The following is a 13,237-nucleotide window of genomic DNA, read 5'->3' as shown; positions in this document are numbered from 1 at the left end:
TGTGAGCTCAGCTGATGCCACAGCATTCTAGCCTGCGGCAACAGTGTCAGACTCTGTCTCAAAAACCCAAAAATCTTCTTGTTCATTTTTTTCTCCATTTATCCAAATGATTCTCAACCTAGCCACACATTAGAAGTATCTGAGTTTCTTTTAAGATTACCATTATCAGAGCCCCATCTCAGGCTCTCTGATTCTGAACTCAAATCACTACAGGTATTATACAAGAAAAACAACGAGACAAAAACCATCCCAGGTGATTTTAATATGTAGCCTGGCCTCAGAATATTAACTTATTCCTAAATTTGAGATCTGGAGATAAATGGAGTGCTCTGATTGTTCTCCGTCTGACAACTATCATCACCAGTAAATCTCAGGATATGGACTGAGAGTTGAGAATTAAGGGTGAAGTTACTTGAAATGTGAAAACAACTCAGATTTTATACTCTCATCTAGTCTGGTCATAAACCTATATCTGAATTTATATAAATAAATCCCCAAGATCTATAGCTAGCTAGAGAAATAGATATGCATACACACACACACACGCATATATATGTACATATGATGATATATTTCTATTTTCTTCTGATGAGTATCTAGAAGTGGATCCTTGTGAACTATAATATTGGCTTTACCAGCATAGGAGTAATTCCCACTGTAGATAATTACACATTTAGAGTCCTCATGTAATGCCTGAGAAGCAGATGTCATGGTGCAATATAGTAGCAAGTCGTAGTAGCAATGGCTAATATTTACTTTGTGCTCGCTCTGAGGCGGTCACTGTCCTATTCACTTTATAGTAGGGAACTTTAGCCTTTCTGTTTTGCCGATACCCTTATTATCTCCATTTTATAAGCTTCACGGAAGTGCCTCTATTGCATTATGTTTCAATTTACTTCTTTGATTTTATAAAGACTCAGTGTAGAAATGCCTATGTGAACATAGATGTGCTTTTTGAAAAAAAATAAAGTTTAGAGGGCAGCGCCTATGGCTCAGTGAGTAGGGCGCTAGCCCCATATACCAAGGGTGGAGGGTTCAAACACGGCCCTGGCCAAACTGCAACCAAAAAATAGCCGGGCATTGTGGTGGGCGCCTGTAGTCCCAGCTACTCGGGAGGCTGAGGCAAGAGAATCGCTTAAGCCCAGGAGTTGAAGGTTGCTGTGAGCTGTGTGACGCCACTGCACTCTACCAAGGGCAACAAAGTGAGACTCTATCTCTACAAAAAAAAGGTTTAGAGACATTGATTATCATGTAGCAATAATAATCACAATGTTGTAAATAACAATGAAATCAGTTATAAGAAAAAATACATCTCTATAGATAAATTGTCTTTGTTCTTTTATTTAAAAAGCCTTCTTATTTCAATATATTGTCTTCTATATCTTATTATGAAACTCTGACCAAATTAATCTTTTAAGAGTAATAAGTAATATATTCATGTGCTAGCCACATTTTTATTTCCACTCCTTTTAGTTGATTTAGTTTTCTTCCTTACTTTAGCTGACCTACTTTCTATTATGTTTTATTTTATAAAACTATAACCAATTATTTTTCTGGAATAGGTGAAATGCAAATGTGAAGTTCGCGTCTTAAATGACCAGTATTATATTTCAGTCATTTGGGAAATTTCTGGATATGAAATTCAGACCAGAGCCTGTGCAGTTCTTTTGCCTAAACAATCTGTCCCACAGATGTAAATATTCTATTTTCAAATTTACATGATTAGCTGAAGTCATAATTTTTGTAACTGGGGTTGACTTGATTCATTTAACTGGCTTGGTTGTCTTTCCTTCCTTCCTTTCTTCCTTCCTCCTTAATAGAGTTGTTGAGAACCTATTACGTGCCAACCCTTCCTAAGTCTTAGGAAATATAGTTAAGAGTCCTCACATTCATAACACTTAAGTCTAGTATTTAGGAATACCATGTAGAAATTATTAGTGGAAGTCCTTAGTCCTGAGACGTAAGTATTCTTTTCTTAAATTTTCTCCAAGAAAAAAACATATTTAGAATTAGTTAATCTTTATCTTTTCTCACTGAGGAAAGAAATAATCTCTGTCCTAAATGTTCTGGTGTCTAAGAGCATTTATGTTTCTAAAATCATTAATAAACATCAAATAGCAAATTGAGCTCATCAGTCAAGAAGTCTGATTTCCAGGGAATTCTCCAGCACAGAGTTCATGCTCACTCTCAAATAACTGGACGAGGTTCCTCAAAAGCAAAGAATCACTGGGAACCTGACCCCAAAGCAATGGATAGAGACAACCGCCAGTTATAGACCACTTCAATCAAATACACTCTCTATCAATGTGGCACAGTTGCTGGCAAATAGATCTGATAGGTGCTTGGAGGATAGGAATTACATTTCTGGAATAATGGCTTTTGAGCAAATGCATCAAATTACAGATCACAGTCTTACCTAGTAAAATTGGAGTTGGAGTTCCCATAAGAAGAAAGAAACTTATGTATCAGTATATACAATATGCTAAGGATTTTTGGTCTCCCACATACTTTGCTTTTTCCTCAGAAACTTTTGCTAATCAATTTAAAATAGTAATAGAGGTTTATTATGAGCCAATCTGCATTAAGCCTTGAACCTAGAATTCTGAACCCTGATTTCAATAAGCACTATTTAAGCGCCACAGAGAATAAAAAGCAAATAAACAGGTATATAGACAAAATAATTGCATGCTGTAATTAAATGCTGTAAGAGAAACAAAGACGAGGTGTGAAATACAACAGTTGAAGGGAGATTTATTCGGGAGTGGGGAGCAGGGGAAGTATCTCTGTGAAGGCATCATTTAAAGCAAGGGAAGCGGGATTAGCCCTGTGAAGGGTGAGGGCAAGAACATTCCAGAAAGGAAATGTTTCTATTGGATTTAGCAAGTTAGTGGTCACTGGTGACTATAGAAGTTTCAGTGAGTGATCTGGGCAGGAGCCAGAATATAGTAGGTGAAGGACAGAAGAGACTGGTAATTTCTATAACCAATATTTTGAAAATTTTTGCTATAAAAAGGGGAAGAAATGAGGTTATATCTTGGGGGACAGGGAGGAAAGTTTCCTTTTAGGAGAGGTAGGAGCATGTGTGTGTGCTGATGGGAAGGCTCCAGTTGAAAGGAAGTGCTCACTGATAGGGGAGAGGGAGAGGACACCTGAGAAGGCCAGAGGGGGCAGGATTCTGAATGAAAGCAGAAGAGTTGGCCTTCCGAGTCCGGAGGTCCTCTTCCCCACTTAAACAACAAGGAAGAACAAATCAATGTAAAAGTAGCTTCACTTTGGGATCAGGTAGTGGGTAGATGGGAAATTTGATTTTGAAGTTTTTCTTTTCCAAATAAAATTTGTTCTGATATCAGAGACAGAGTAGGAACATTTATAAGGAGTGTGGGGAAGACATGATGAAAAGGAAGGTATGAAATAGTCAAAAGGGAGTGGGGAAGTGAACCTGCTGGAGAAACACAGAAGGATTTCCTGGAGAGGCCGCTGTGAAGTTCACCTCACAAAGGATAACTGATCAGCACAGTAGCGCCATCTTTGATAATGTAAAGATAATAATAATGGGTGTGAAGGGAATCATCCTTAACTTTTGTCACCCCAATGCACTCCATGATGGAACTGGACGAGCTGACTGGCCACACATCTTTCTTGTAGTTTCATTGTTAACTGTTAACGTGCTCAAATAGGAAAGCTTTTCCAGAAAGATGGGGGGCAGGGGAGAGAGAGAGAGCCAGCTCTTCTATTAAGAGTATAGAATGGCTAGTTTCCTCAACCAGAAATTCTAAGTAAGTTCTCCAGGTCCATGTGAAGACCCTAACAAAATCAAGCCTAATAACAGAAGTGGAAATATAAATTACTTCGTTAAAAGAATTACTCCATCCAAAGAAGGTTAGAGTCAGAAAGGTCTGCAGACATGACCAATTTCAACATCTTCATTTTACTGAGGACAAACAGGACCAGGAAGGGTCTGCTCTGAACTTTCACAGTAGGCATTTGTAGCCCTGTGGCAAAGATTCAATGTAGATAACTTCTATGAAAACTGACACTGGGCCTGGCTTATGGGAAATAATTAATGAATGCTGTTTTATAACCTCCCTCCCCACTCCCTCCCACTGCCTTTACTAAGTGGTTAATCAGTCAGTGGTAACATGTTAGTGCTGTAGTCTCGTGACCAACTCTGTGTCATTATAGCTCAATGGATGTTTAGGAATTAGCATCAATAGTGAAGCATGACAAAATAAGTGACAAAATTAGTCATGCTGCCGCCTTGACCTAAATAGCAAATCAGGCCCTGAGCTGGGATTAAAACTCTGACACCTGTGCTCTCCAGGCCTAAGGCTGTCTCCTTTTGTTGTGCAAGACTGTTTTTCATCAGCCCTGTGGTAATGGCTTCATTGTAAAGGGAAACTACCAAACCATCCTTCTAAACAGCCAAATAGAAAGGGCACATTCTCTTCCTTTTGGTATTCTGACAAATTATAATTTAAAAATGCTTAGGTCTAACAGCTGTCCTGGTCAGTGTGCAGTACTCGGAATGTCTTGGCTTGTCGATTTTATCTTCCCTGTTCCAGCTTTCTGGTGAAAAAGGACAAATGACCTTAATAAGAATAGGGGCAGCAGTAAGAGCCAGATTTGAAAATGTACTCAAGGAAAAATAATGATTTAGTATGTGAAGAAATCAGAGGAAAAATGAAAAAGAAAACAGGTGTACCATGGTGAAGAGTTTTCTGTTGGTTTTGGCTCAAGTCCCAAATGAGTTTTTCTAAGCTGACTTTCCTCCTGAGCCCCTCAAAACATTTTATGACAGAAACTTGTTTGGAAGAGTTTATGATGAAAGCAAAGAAGCCCAAATTAAATGTCAAAATTCTATCAAAGACTGAAATAAAAAGAAGTCACTTGATAATACAAAGGAGTAAAAAAGAAAAAAAAGAAAAACGGTTATTTTGAGCAAAGTAGTCTATTGTTCCGAAATTTGAGAAGTGAGTAAGGGGACAAAGAGCAAAGAGATGAATATCATTAGTTTCACGCACATGGTCCATAAAAACTTTTCCATGAACTTCCATTTCTATCTGCAGTACCTGCCGCAGAAGTCACAGGGGTTGTTGGACTCTGCGAGTTCTCATACCTTCCCGGTATGGCTAGTACCCGGCCTCAAGGAAGCAATGCAGCTCGCCACCCAGGGCAAGAAAAGATGATCATGAAAACAAAAATGAGGCAAAGGGACAGATGAGAGCTGGAGAACAAAGGAATTAGGCAAAGGCAAAAGAAACGGAGTTCTAAATCAGTCAAGACGCACAAAATGGTAAGTATCTAAGACGAACAGACTGCCAGTGCCCGTAGCTTTGCCCTTAAGACCACAGCCGGAGCCAGACTCCCAGAAATGAAACCGCCACTTACACCTGCTAGCTTCAGGACCTCAGGCAAGTTACTCCACTCCTTTACAAATTTGTGCAATGAACATGTGAGATCATCCTGAGAATGAAATAAGACTGTCTATGTAAAGCGCTAAAACAAACAAAAAAAGTACCTGCATATACCTTAAGTGCTCAAAAATTGCAGCTCTTCATTACATTCAACACGTTTATTGATGGCTCTTATGGGCCAGACACTGAAGCAGAAGCCTAGAACATAACCAAGAGTGGGGCATCTTTCCTGGACAATCTCTGCGAGCTTAGTCCTGTGTAAGGCTGTCTGGACTAATTGTGATGCAGAATCACCTGGCTCGAACATCCCTACACTTATTCATTTCTACATCAAATTGTTACTCTGGCTGAATTCTTCTATGTTTTAAAAATTATAACACTCTGCCTTTGAAATTCATATCTATCTCTAAAACTGGATTCTATGTTCCTTGATGGATGGAGCCCTGTCTTATTCCTCTGAGCATCAGCAAAGGACCTACTACAGAGAAGGCAACCATATAAACATATCAACAAACAGATACATTAGCTCCCTTTAGATTTTAGGGACATTACAATTTTTAGACTCTTTTTGTCTTGACCCCTCCTTGGAGTCTCTCTTCCTCTTCTAATTGTGAAGTATCTATGTCCTTCAGAATCTTCCAATAGTCCAGGAAGGAGATGTAATCATTCCAGTTTTGTCTTTTCTTTTTGTTTGAGACCAGGTCTGGGTCTGTCCCCCAGGCTGGAATACAATGGCTCCTAGCCCACTGGAGATTTAAACTTCTAGGCTTATACAATATTCCTGCTTCAGCCTTCCAAAGTGCTGGGCTTATAGGTGGGAACCTCCACGGCACCCAGCCTCCAGTTTTTTGTTTTGTTTTTCTTTAACTCATAGAATTTTTTAAATTCAGATTAATATGAAGGTACAAATGATTGGATTACATTGTTTGGGTTTCTAAGGTAAAGTTTAAGTAGTAGTTGAGCCCTTCATCCAGGGGGTGTGCTGTACACCCCCACAATGTGTCCATCAGGTGAGAGTTTAGCAATCCCCCTTCCCTTTCCCCTTTCCTTCCTGCCCCGACTCAAATATACCTGTGTTATTCTCTCATATGGGCATAGAGTTGTTTTCCTATTGGTTTCATATTAGTATTGAGTACATTGGATGCTTGTCTTTCCATCTTGAGAGACCTTACTAAGAAGAATGTGTTGCAACTCCATCCAGGTAAATACAAAAGATGTAAAGTCAACATCTTTGTATGGCTGACTAGTATTCCATGGTATATATATAACATATATCACAGTTTCTTGATCCCTTCATGGGTTGATGGGCACTTGACTTGCTTTCACATCTTGGCAATCGTGACTTGAGCTGCAACAAATATTCTAGTGCAAATGTCTTTATGGTATAATAATTTACATAATACATAATAATGGAATGGCAGGATCAAATGGGATGTCTACATTTAACTCTTTAAGGATTCTCCATACTTCTCCAGTTTTAAAGAGAATATTATAGCTCAGCAGAGTTTAGCACCTGAGATTCTAATCCTGGGTTGTCTGGCATCAAAGCTCCCATTCTTCTGGGACAACATTGTACTTACCCATCAGACAAATAGAGAAGACCGAAAAGAGAACAGAACATAGGAAACTAAATATCACAGTATGTTACTCCATAGGAAATCAACTTAAAAAATAATGCCGGCCTTTATATGCAAGGTAATGGGAATCCCCTATTATATTTTGAACATTTTTTCCCCGTTTGTAATTAAGTGGAATATATTTTGAAGGATGTTCTCCCCTTTTAGTCATAAACAGAACTGAACAGGTATCAATGTAAAAAATGTACCCAATCAATTTACTGAAGAACTGAACAGGTATCAATGGAAAAATTGTACTCATCCAATCAATCAATTTAACATGAAAATATAATAGGGATCAAACCCTCTATGTTGAATCTTCTCTGCATAAAACTTTTATTAAACCTTTAAAATATGTATGTACATGAGGAATTGTGTTTTCAAATGTTATAATTTATATTTTGAAAGTCTAAGGTAGAATTCCTTTAGATAAAGGGGTGTCCAACCTTTTTTTTTCTTCTTTCTCACATTGGAAGAATAAAAGATGCCTTGATGCACACATTATACATACAAACACTAAGGAAAACTGATTAGCAAAAAAAGAAAAAAGAAAAAAAAGTCCCCGCATACTTATTGTGATATCTGACACCACAAATAAGCAAAGAACAGCTTCACAAAATCAGCATAAGGCTCTCAGGCAGGTTGGACACCCCTGATGTTTGAAATATTATGTGCACATTAACAAGAAGCAAAAGCAGTGTCAAGGTTGAGAGCTTCTTTCTTTTTTTTTTTTTTTTTGAGACAGAGCCTCAAGCTGTCTCCCTGGGTAGAGTGCTATGGCATCACATCTCACAGCAACCTCCAACTCCTGGGGTCAAATGAATCTCCTGCCTCAGCCTCCCAAGTAGCTGGGACCAAAGGGGCCCGCCACAACACCCAGCTATTTTTTGGTTGCAGCCATCATTGTTGTTTTGGCAGGCCCGGGCTGGATTTGAACCCACCAACTTAGGTGTATGTGGCTGGGGCCTTAGCCACTTGAGCCACAGGCGCTGAACCAAGGTTGTGAACTTTTTAAGGAAAAGTCCAGTTTGATCTCAGAAGTGGGCACCGCCATTCTTTGCTATTTCTGACTCTGACACATACATGTTGCTATGTATTTAAGTCAAATCTGCCTCTACTCTTGACCAAATAAAATCTCCCTACACCAGAGACCCCCAGTAGAGTGGAAACCTACCAATTCATCCTTGCCTGGGCTGCTTGGCTGGTGGAGGACCCTCCATAAGCCAGAATTCACCACTAAGCCATCTTCTGGGATATTTCAAAAGACTATTTTAGGGAGCTCACTTGGCTTTGGTGCCTATTTAGGCCAACCTTTGGGAAAGCAACTTGGCAATCTTATATGTCATTAACATATAAAGCCTTTGTATGCTTTGATACAGTATCTCCCTCCTAAGATTATGAGTCAATTTACATGAAATTGCCATTTTGAGTAGAACCTCCCCAAACTCTTGAACCATATTCCAATTAGTTCCTCCTTCAAGCTTTCTCATCACAGAAAATGACCATTTCTCCATTTGGCCAGATGCTTAGGCTCCAGACTATAGTATGGCAACAAGAGTGACTCTGTTTTAGATGCTAATCCACCACGTGACTTCTGACTGAGTCTAGAAATGCCTCCAAGATGTCTAGTTAATGTAATGTATTATTCTTTATGTAGCAACACCTATTTACCCTACGTTTCACCTTTCCTTGCTGTTGCATACCTCATAAGCTGTGACACCTGCAGCATTCTCTCTGCTATGTGTACATACTCCTCCAGCATGTATACTTCTTCCACAAATGTAAGCCCTGAGTCTGGAGGGTTGCGATTCAGAGATCTGCCTGTTTGTGGCTGCCCAAGACCATGCTTCTGTCCATAAGTTCCTCAAATAAACCACTCATCACTGCCATACTGGATTTGTCTGCCTCATTCTTTGGTCCCTCAGCTCCTTTGACATTTGGGGACCACTTTGCTTATATGACCCTTTCACAGAACAGCTGTCCTCCTAGATGCCTTTCTTTCATATTCTACATGAAACACACCAGAGAACACTGTGTATACTTCTCCGAAATCTATTAAGCATCCAACTTCTCACCTTGTTCACTGCCCATTGCAACCTTCCTGGCACAAGACATTACCCCCTGTTTCCTAAACTACAGAAGGCTCCCATTCTAGCTCCCTACTGTTTTCTTCTATATTTGCCTTGATAGTCAGAATAAACCTTTTAAAACACATCTGACAATGTATATTTCCTTGCCCCCAAATATTCCAAGGTTTCCCCTCTCATTCAGAATAACATCCAAGCGTCCTTACCTCAGACTTCAAGGCCGGACACAACTTCCTCCCCACGTCTCTCTTCTCATCTCCTTCAGTCTCTGTTTCTCTCACTCATCTCCATCCTTAGGGTTTCCTTGCTGTTCTTCAGCACATCACATGCAATCTCGCCTCAGATTGTGCTTACAATTATGGTTCCCACTTCCTGGTGGAACTAGTTGGCAAAATATCCACTTGCAAGATTCTGTTCAAAAGTCACCTCAGTTAGAGCATCTAACCCTGACAGAAAATAATATCTCATGTAAAATAGGCCCCTTCCCACATTCTGCTGCCTTTTTCTTCATGCCATTTGTTACTATATGACATAATCTAAAACTCAAAACATAAAAGTATGCTTTTTTTTTTACAACCCCAAATATAAACTCCATGAGAACAAGAAATATATCTGTTTTGCTCTCAATTTTAAAGTCAGTACCTGGAACACTAATGCAATATAGGTGCTCAATAAATATTGTTAATAAAATGAAATGAAATACAGAGATGCTTTATCTATAGGAATGTTACAGAGTTGGGAGGGGTGATAGAGCAAGGGTTCATTGTTCTCCTCAAGAAGCCTCAGGCTCAGTCACTTGAGAAGGGTCATTGGAAAAAACAGTAGTACTCTAGGGATGTATTAACAAGCTGTGATACATGTATACCATGGAGTCTATTTAGCCATTACAAAAGATGGAGATTTTATATCTTATATATTAACCTGGATGGAATTGGAACACATTTTTCTTAGTAAAGCATCACAAGAATGGAGAAGCAAGAATCCAATGTACTCAATTCTAATATGAAGGCAGTAGATGAACTAATACAAAGTGGGGGGTGGGAGAATGAGAAAGCAGGGAGAGGGAACAAGGGAGTGGGGTCAGGGGGGTCATAGTGTATGGCACACACATCTCTTGGGGGCAGGACATAAATATAAGAGGGGCTTTACCTAACAAATACAATCAGTATAACCTAATTTTTTGTACCCTCAATAAATCCCAAACAATAAAAAAAAAAAATCATCTAAAAAAAAAAAGAAGAGCAATGCTGGAGGAAAGTCATTAGTACAAAGCCAGACACGTATTTATGTCCTCTCAAAAAAGTGGTCTTCTGACTTTGTTTGTTTAATCATGAAATGGGTTTGATTTCTCTGAAAGTGTATCTGGTAGAAATCAAGATTTTATAGATAATCAGTATTTTTTTTTTCTGAGCTACTTAAGAGCAGATTGCAGACAGAATGTTTCATCAGTGGTAAATACCTGCGTGTGCATATCCCTGATGCAAGGATATTTCTCTACAAAGCTCCAATATAAACATCTAAAGCAGGAAATCTCCACCAATAAAATAAGTTAACTGATCCGTAGACTTCACTCCATGTTTTCCAACATTAACTTTTCCTTTCTTGTCCAGAAGCCAATCTGGGATATTTGGTGTATTTAGTTGCCAGGTCTCTTCAGTCTTCTCCATTTGGATTGGTTCTCTTTTTTTTTTTTTTTTTTTTTTTGAGACAGAGCCTCAAGCTGTCCCCCTGGGTAGAGTGCCGTGGCATTACAGCTCACAGCAACCTCCAACTCCTGGGCTCAAGCGAGTCTCCTGCCTCAGCCTCCCAAGTAGCTGGGACCACAGGCGCCCGCCACAACGCCCGGCTATTTTTTGGTTGCAGCCGTCATTGTTGTTTGGCGGGTCCGGGCTGGGGATTCGAACCCGCCACCTTAGTTGTATATGACTGGCGCCTTAGCCGGTTGAGCTATAGGCACCAAGCCCACTCTTCTTTTTTTGTTCCTCACTAACCTTAAGAGTTTTAAAGAGCATAGGCCTTTCATTTTGTAAGGTACTTCTCACCCTGGGTCCATCCAGTGTCTTCCTATGTCTGGAACCAGGCCACACATTCTTGGCAGGCTTGTGACAGAAAGGATGATGTGATCTCGTGCATTTCATCACGAGGCACATGGTGTGCCTTGTTCTACAGCTGCTTATGTTTACCATGATCACTATGCTCAACTTGGTGTCTCCCAGGATTTCCTTCAATAAATTCACCAATTACCTCTTGTAATTAGTAAATATTTTTCAGATGATACCTGTAGAGTAGGCTAGCATTCTTCTGCATATCAAACACCCACCCACCAACCTTAGTGTTCACTGAAGACTCCTGCCTAAATCAACCAACAGTCTTGTGAAGTGGTGACTTGCTGCTTCCATTAATCCTTACTAGTAGACTTTTGTACCCTAAATAAGAGTTTTACCTCTTTCCCCCACTCATGCTATCTTTTAAATATTAGTATTGAATCATGTTTACTCAATAGTTTATAATCAGTTACTATCATCAGTTATTTTGATGTTCAAATTGTCCAAGATTGGCCAACGGAAGCCCTTTCCAGTTAGCTGTTATGTCTTTTCATCTTCCCATAGTGCTTTGAGAACTTCCCTCCAAGAGGTTACAGGTGCACTTTGTACATTTCCAGACACATATACACATGGAGAGAGCTATGGTATATGTGGGAGCACACACACATATATGCACACATCTATATAGTTTTTAAAAAGAGATTGTATACTTGTTAATCCAATCTAATGCCTCAGGGTTGTTTACAGCTTTCTTTCATATTTGTAAACTTCTTCTCCAAAAGTAAGTAACATGGCTTCCACTTCACTCAGTATTTTACTTATTTGCCCAATGGCCCTGTAATTAAGCAATCTGCCAGTCATGATGCTGCCTCCTTGACCCTGTCATCTCTTCAACTCCTAACTTTTCTAAAGGAAATAAAGGGTAAGGGATAGTCATACATTCTCAATAATATAGATTCTCAAAGTCTGTAAAGTTCTTTGAGATTCTCAAAGTCTCAAAGATGTAAAAAAATTACTAAGAGATAGAGAGGCTTGGGAAACCACTGTGGTTGCTAAAGGCATTTGTTCAGAACCTATCTGGGAGTTTCTAGCAATAGATTCCTCACTCAGATCTCTGGTGGTTCAGGAATCAGCAGCCAGGTAGTCTCCATTTTTGTCTCCTTGGCATTAGGCACTATAAAAAGCACTGTCCCAATGGCCTAGAAGCCTACTTCCTAAAATGAATAAGGTAAAAACACATACAAATCCAGAGCATCAAATACCATAGAGACAAATTCTTCTAGTTCTTCTTGTGCCTGCTTCTAATCTGGATATGGCTGGAGCTCTCTGCTCTTCCCTAACAGTTTGTACTGCTGCTGGAAAAAGAAAAATTGTACCAGTGAACATTCATTCATAGAATGTTGCAAACACGATAAAGTCTTAGGAAAAAGCTGAACTTTTGTGATTTTTTTTTTATCACGAATTGGAGCCTGGGTTCTCTGAGTGTCAGATACAATATGAGTGGCTGAAAACCATCACACAAATAGTTTTAGAGACTGCATATGGCAGGTGTCTCAAACCAAGGGAACCATTGATGAGAAGGGATAACAACCACTCAAATATTTAACTGGTAAGAAACTGTGTGGTGTCACAGTCGTAAGAAGATTGTATGTATGTCCTAGGGGGACGGTACTCTCTGCTGACTGGGTGTAATCTCTATGCACAGTTGGAGAGTACACTGTAAACAGTAACCCAAACAAACCTCCCTTGTCTGTTGACACGGTGAGTCCTCTGTTCCAGCCATGACAACCAGAATAAACACAGTAGAGAACTATCTGGCCCAATTTCTTTTCTTTTAGAGTTAGAAAACACCTATCCTATAAGAAAACAAAACTCTCATGATTTCTTCGAGACATGAGGCAAGAAGCAATTCTTCTACCCATCCTAATAGAGGGACAGTATTAGCACCACCTGGGAACATGTTAGAAATACACATTCCGGGGGGCCTTGCTCCAGATCTACTGAATTAGAAAGTCTGCAGCAGGACATTAGCCTGAGGTGTTCTTTGTGGTTTTTTTTTTTTTGGCTGGGGCTGG

The sequence above is a fragment of the Otolemur garnettii genome, unplaced genomic scaffold (genome assembly GCF_000181295.1).
Source record: "Otolemur garnettii isolate 467f Iridium unplaced genomic scaffold, OtoGar3 scaffold00041, whole genome shotgun sequence".
NCBI lineage: Eukaryota > Metazoa > Chordata > Mammalia > Primates > Galagidae > Otolemur > Otolemur garnettii.
This window is presented reverse-complemented; position numbering follows the sequence as displayed.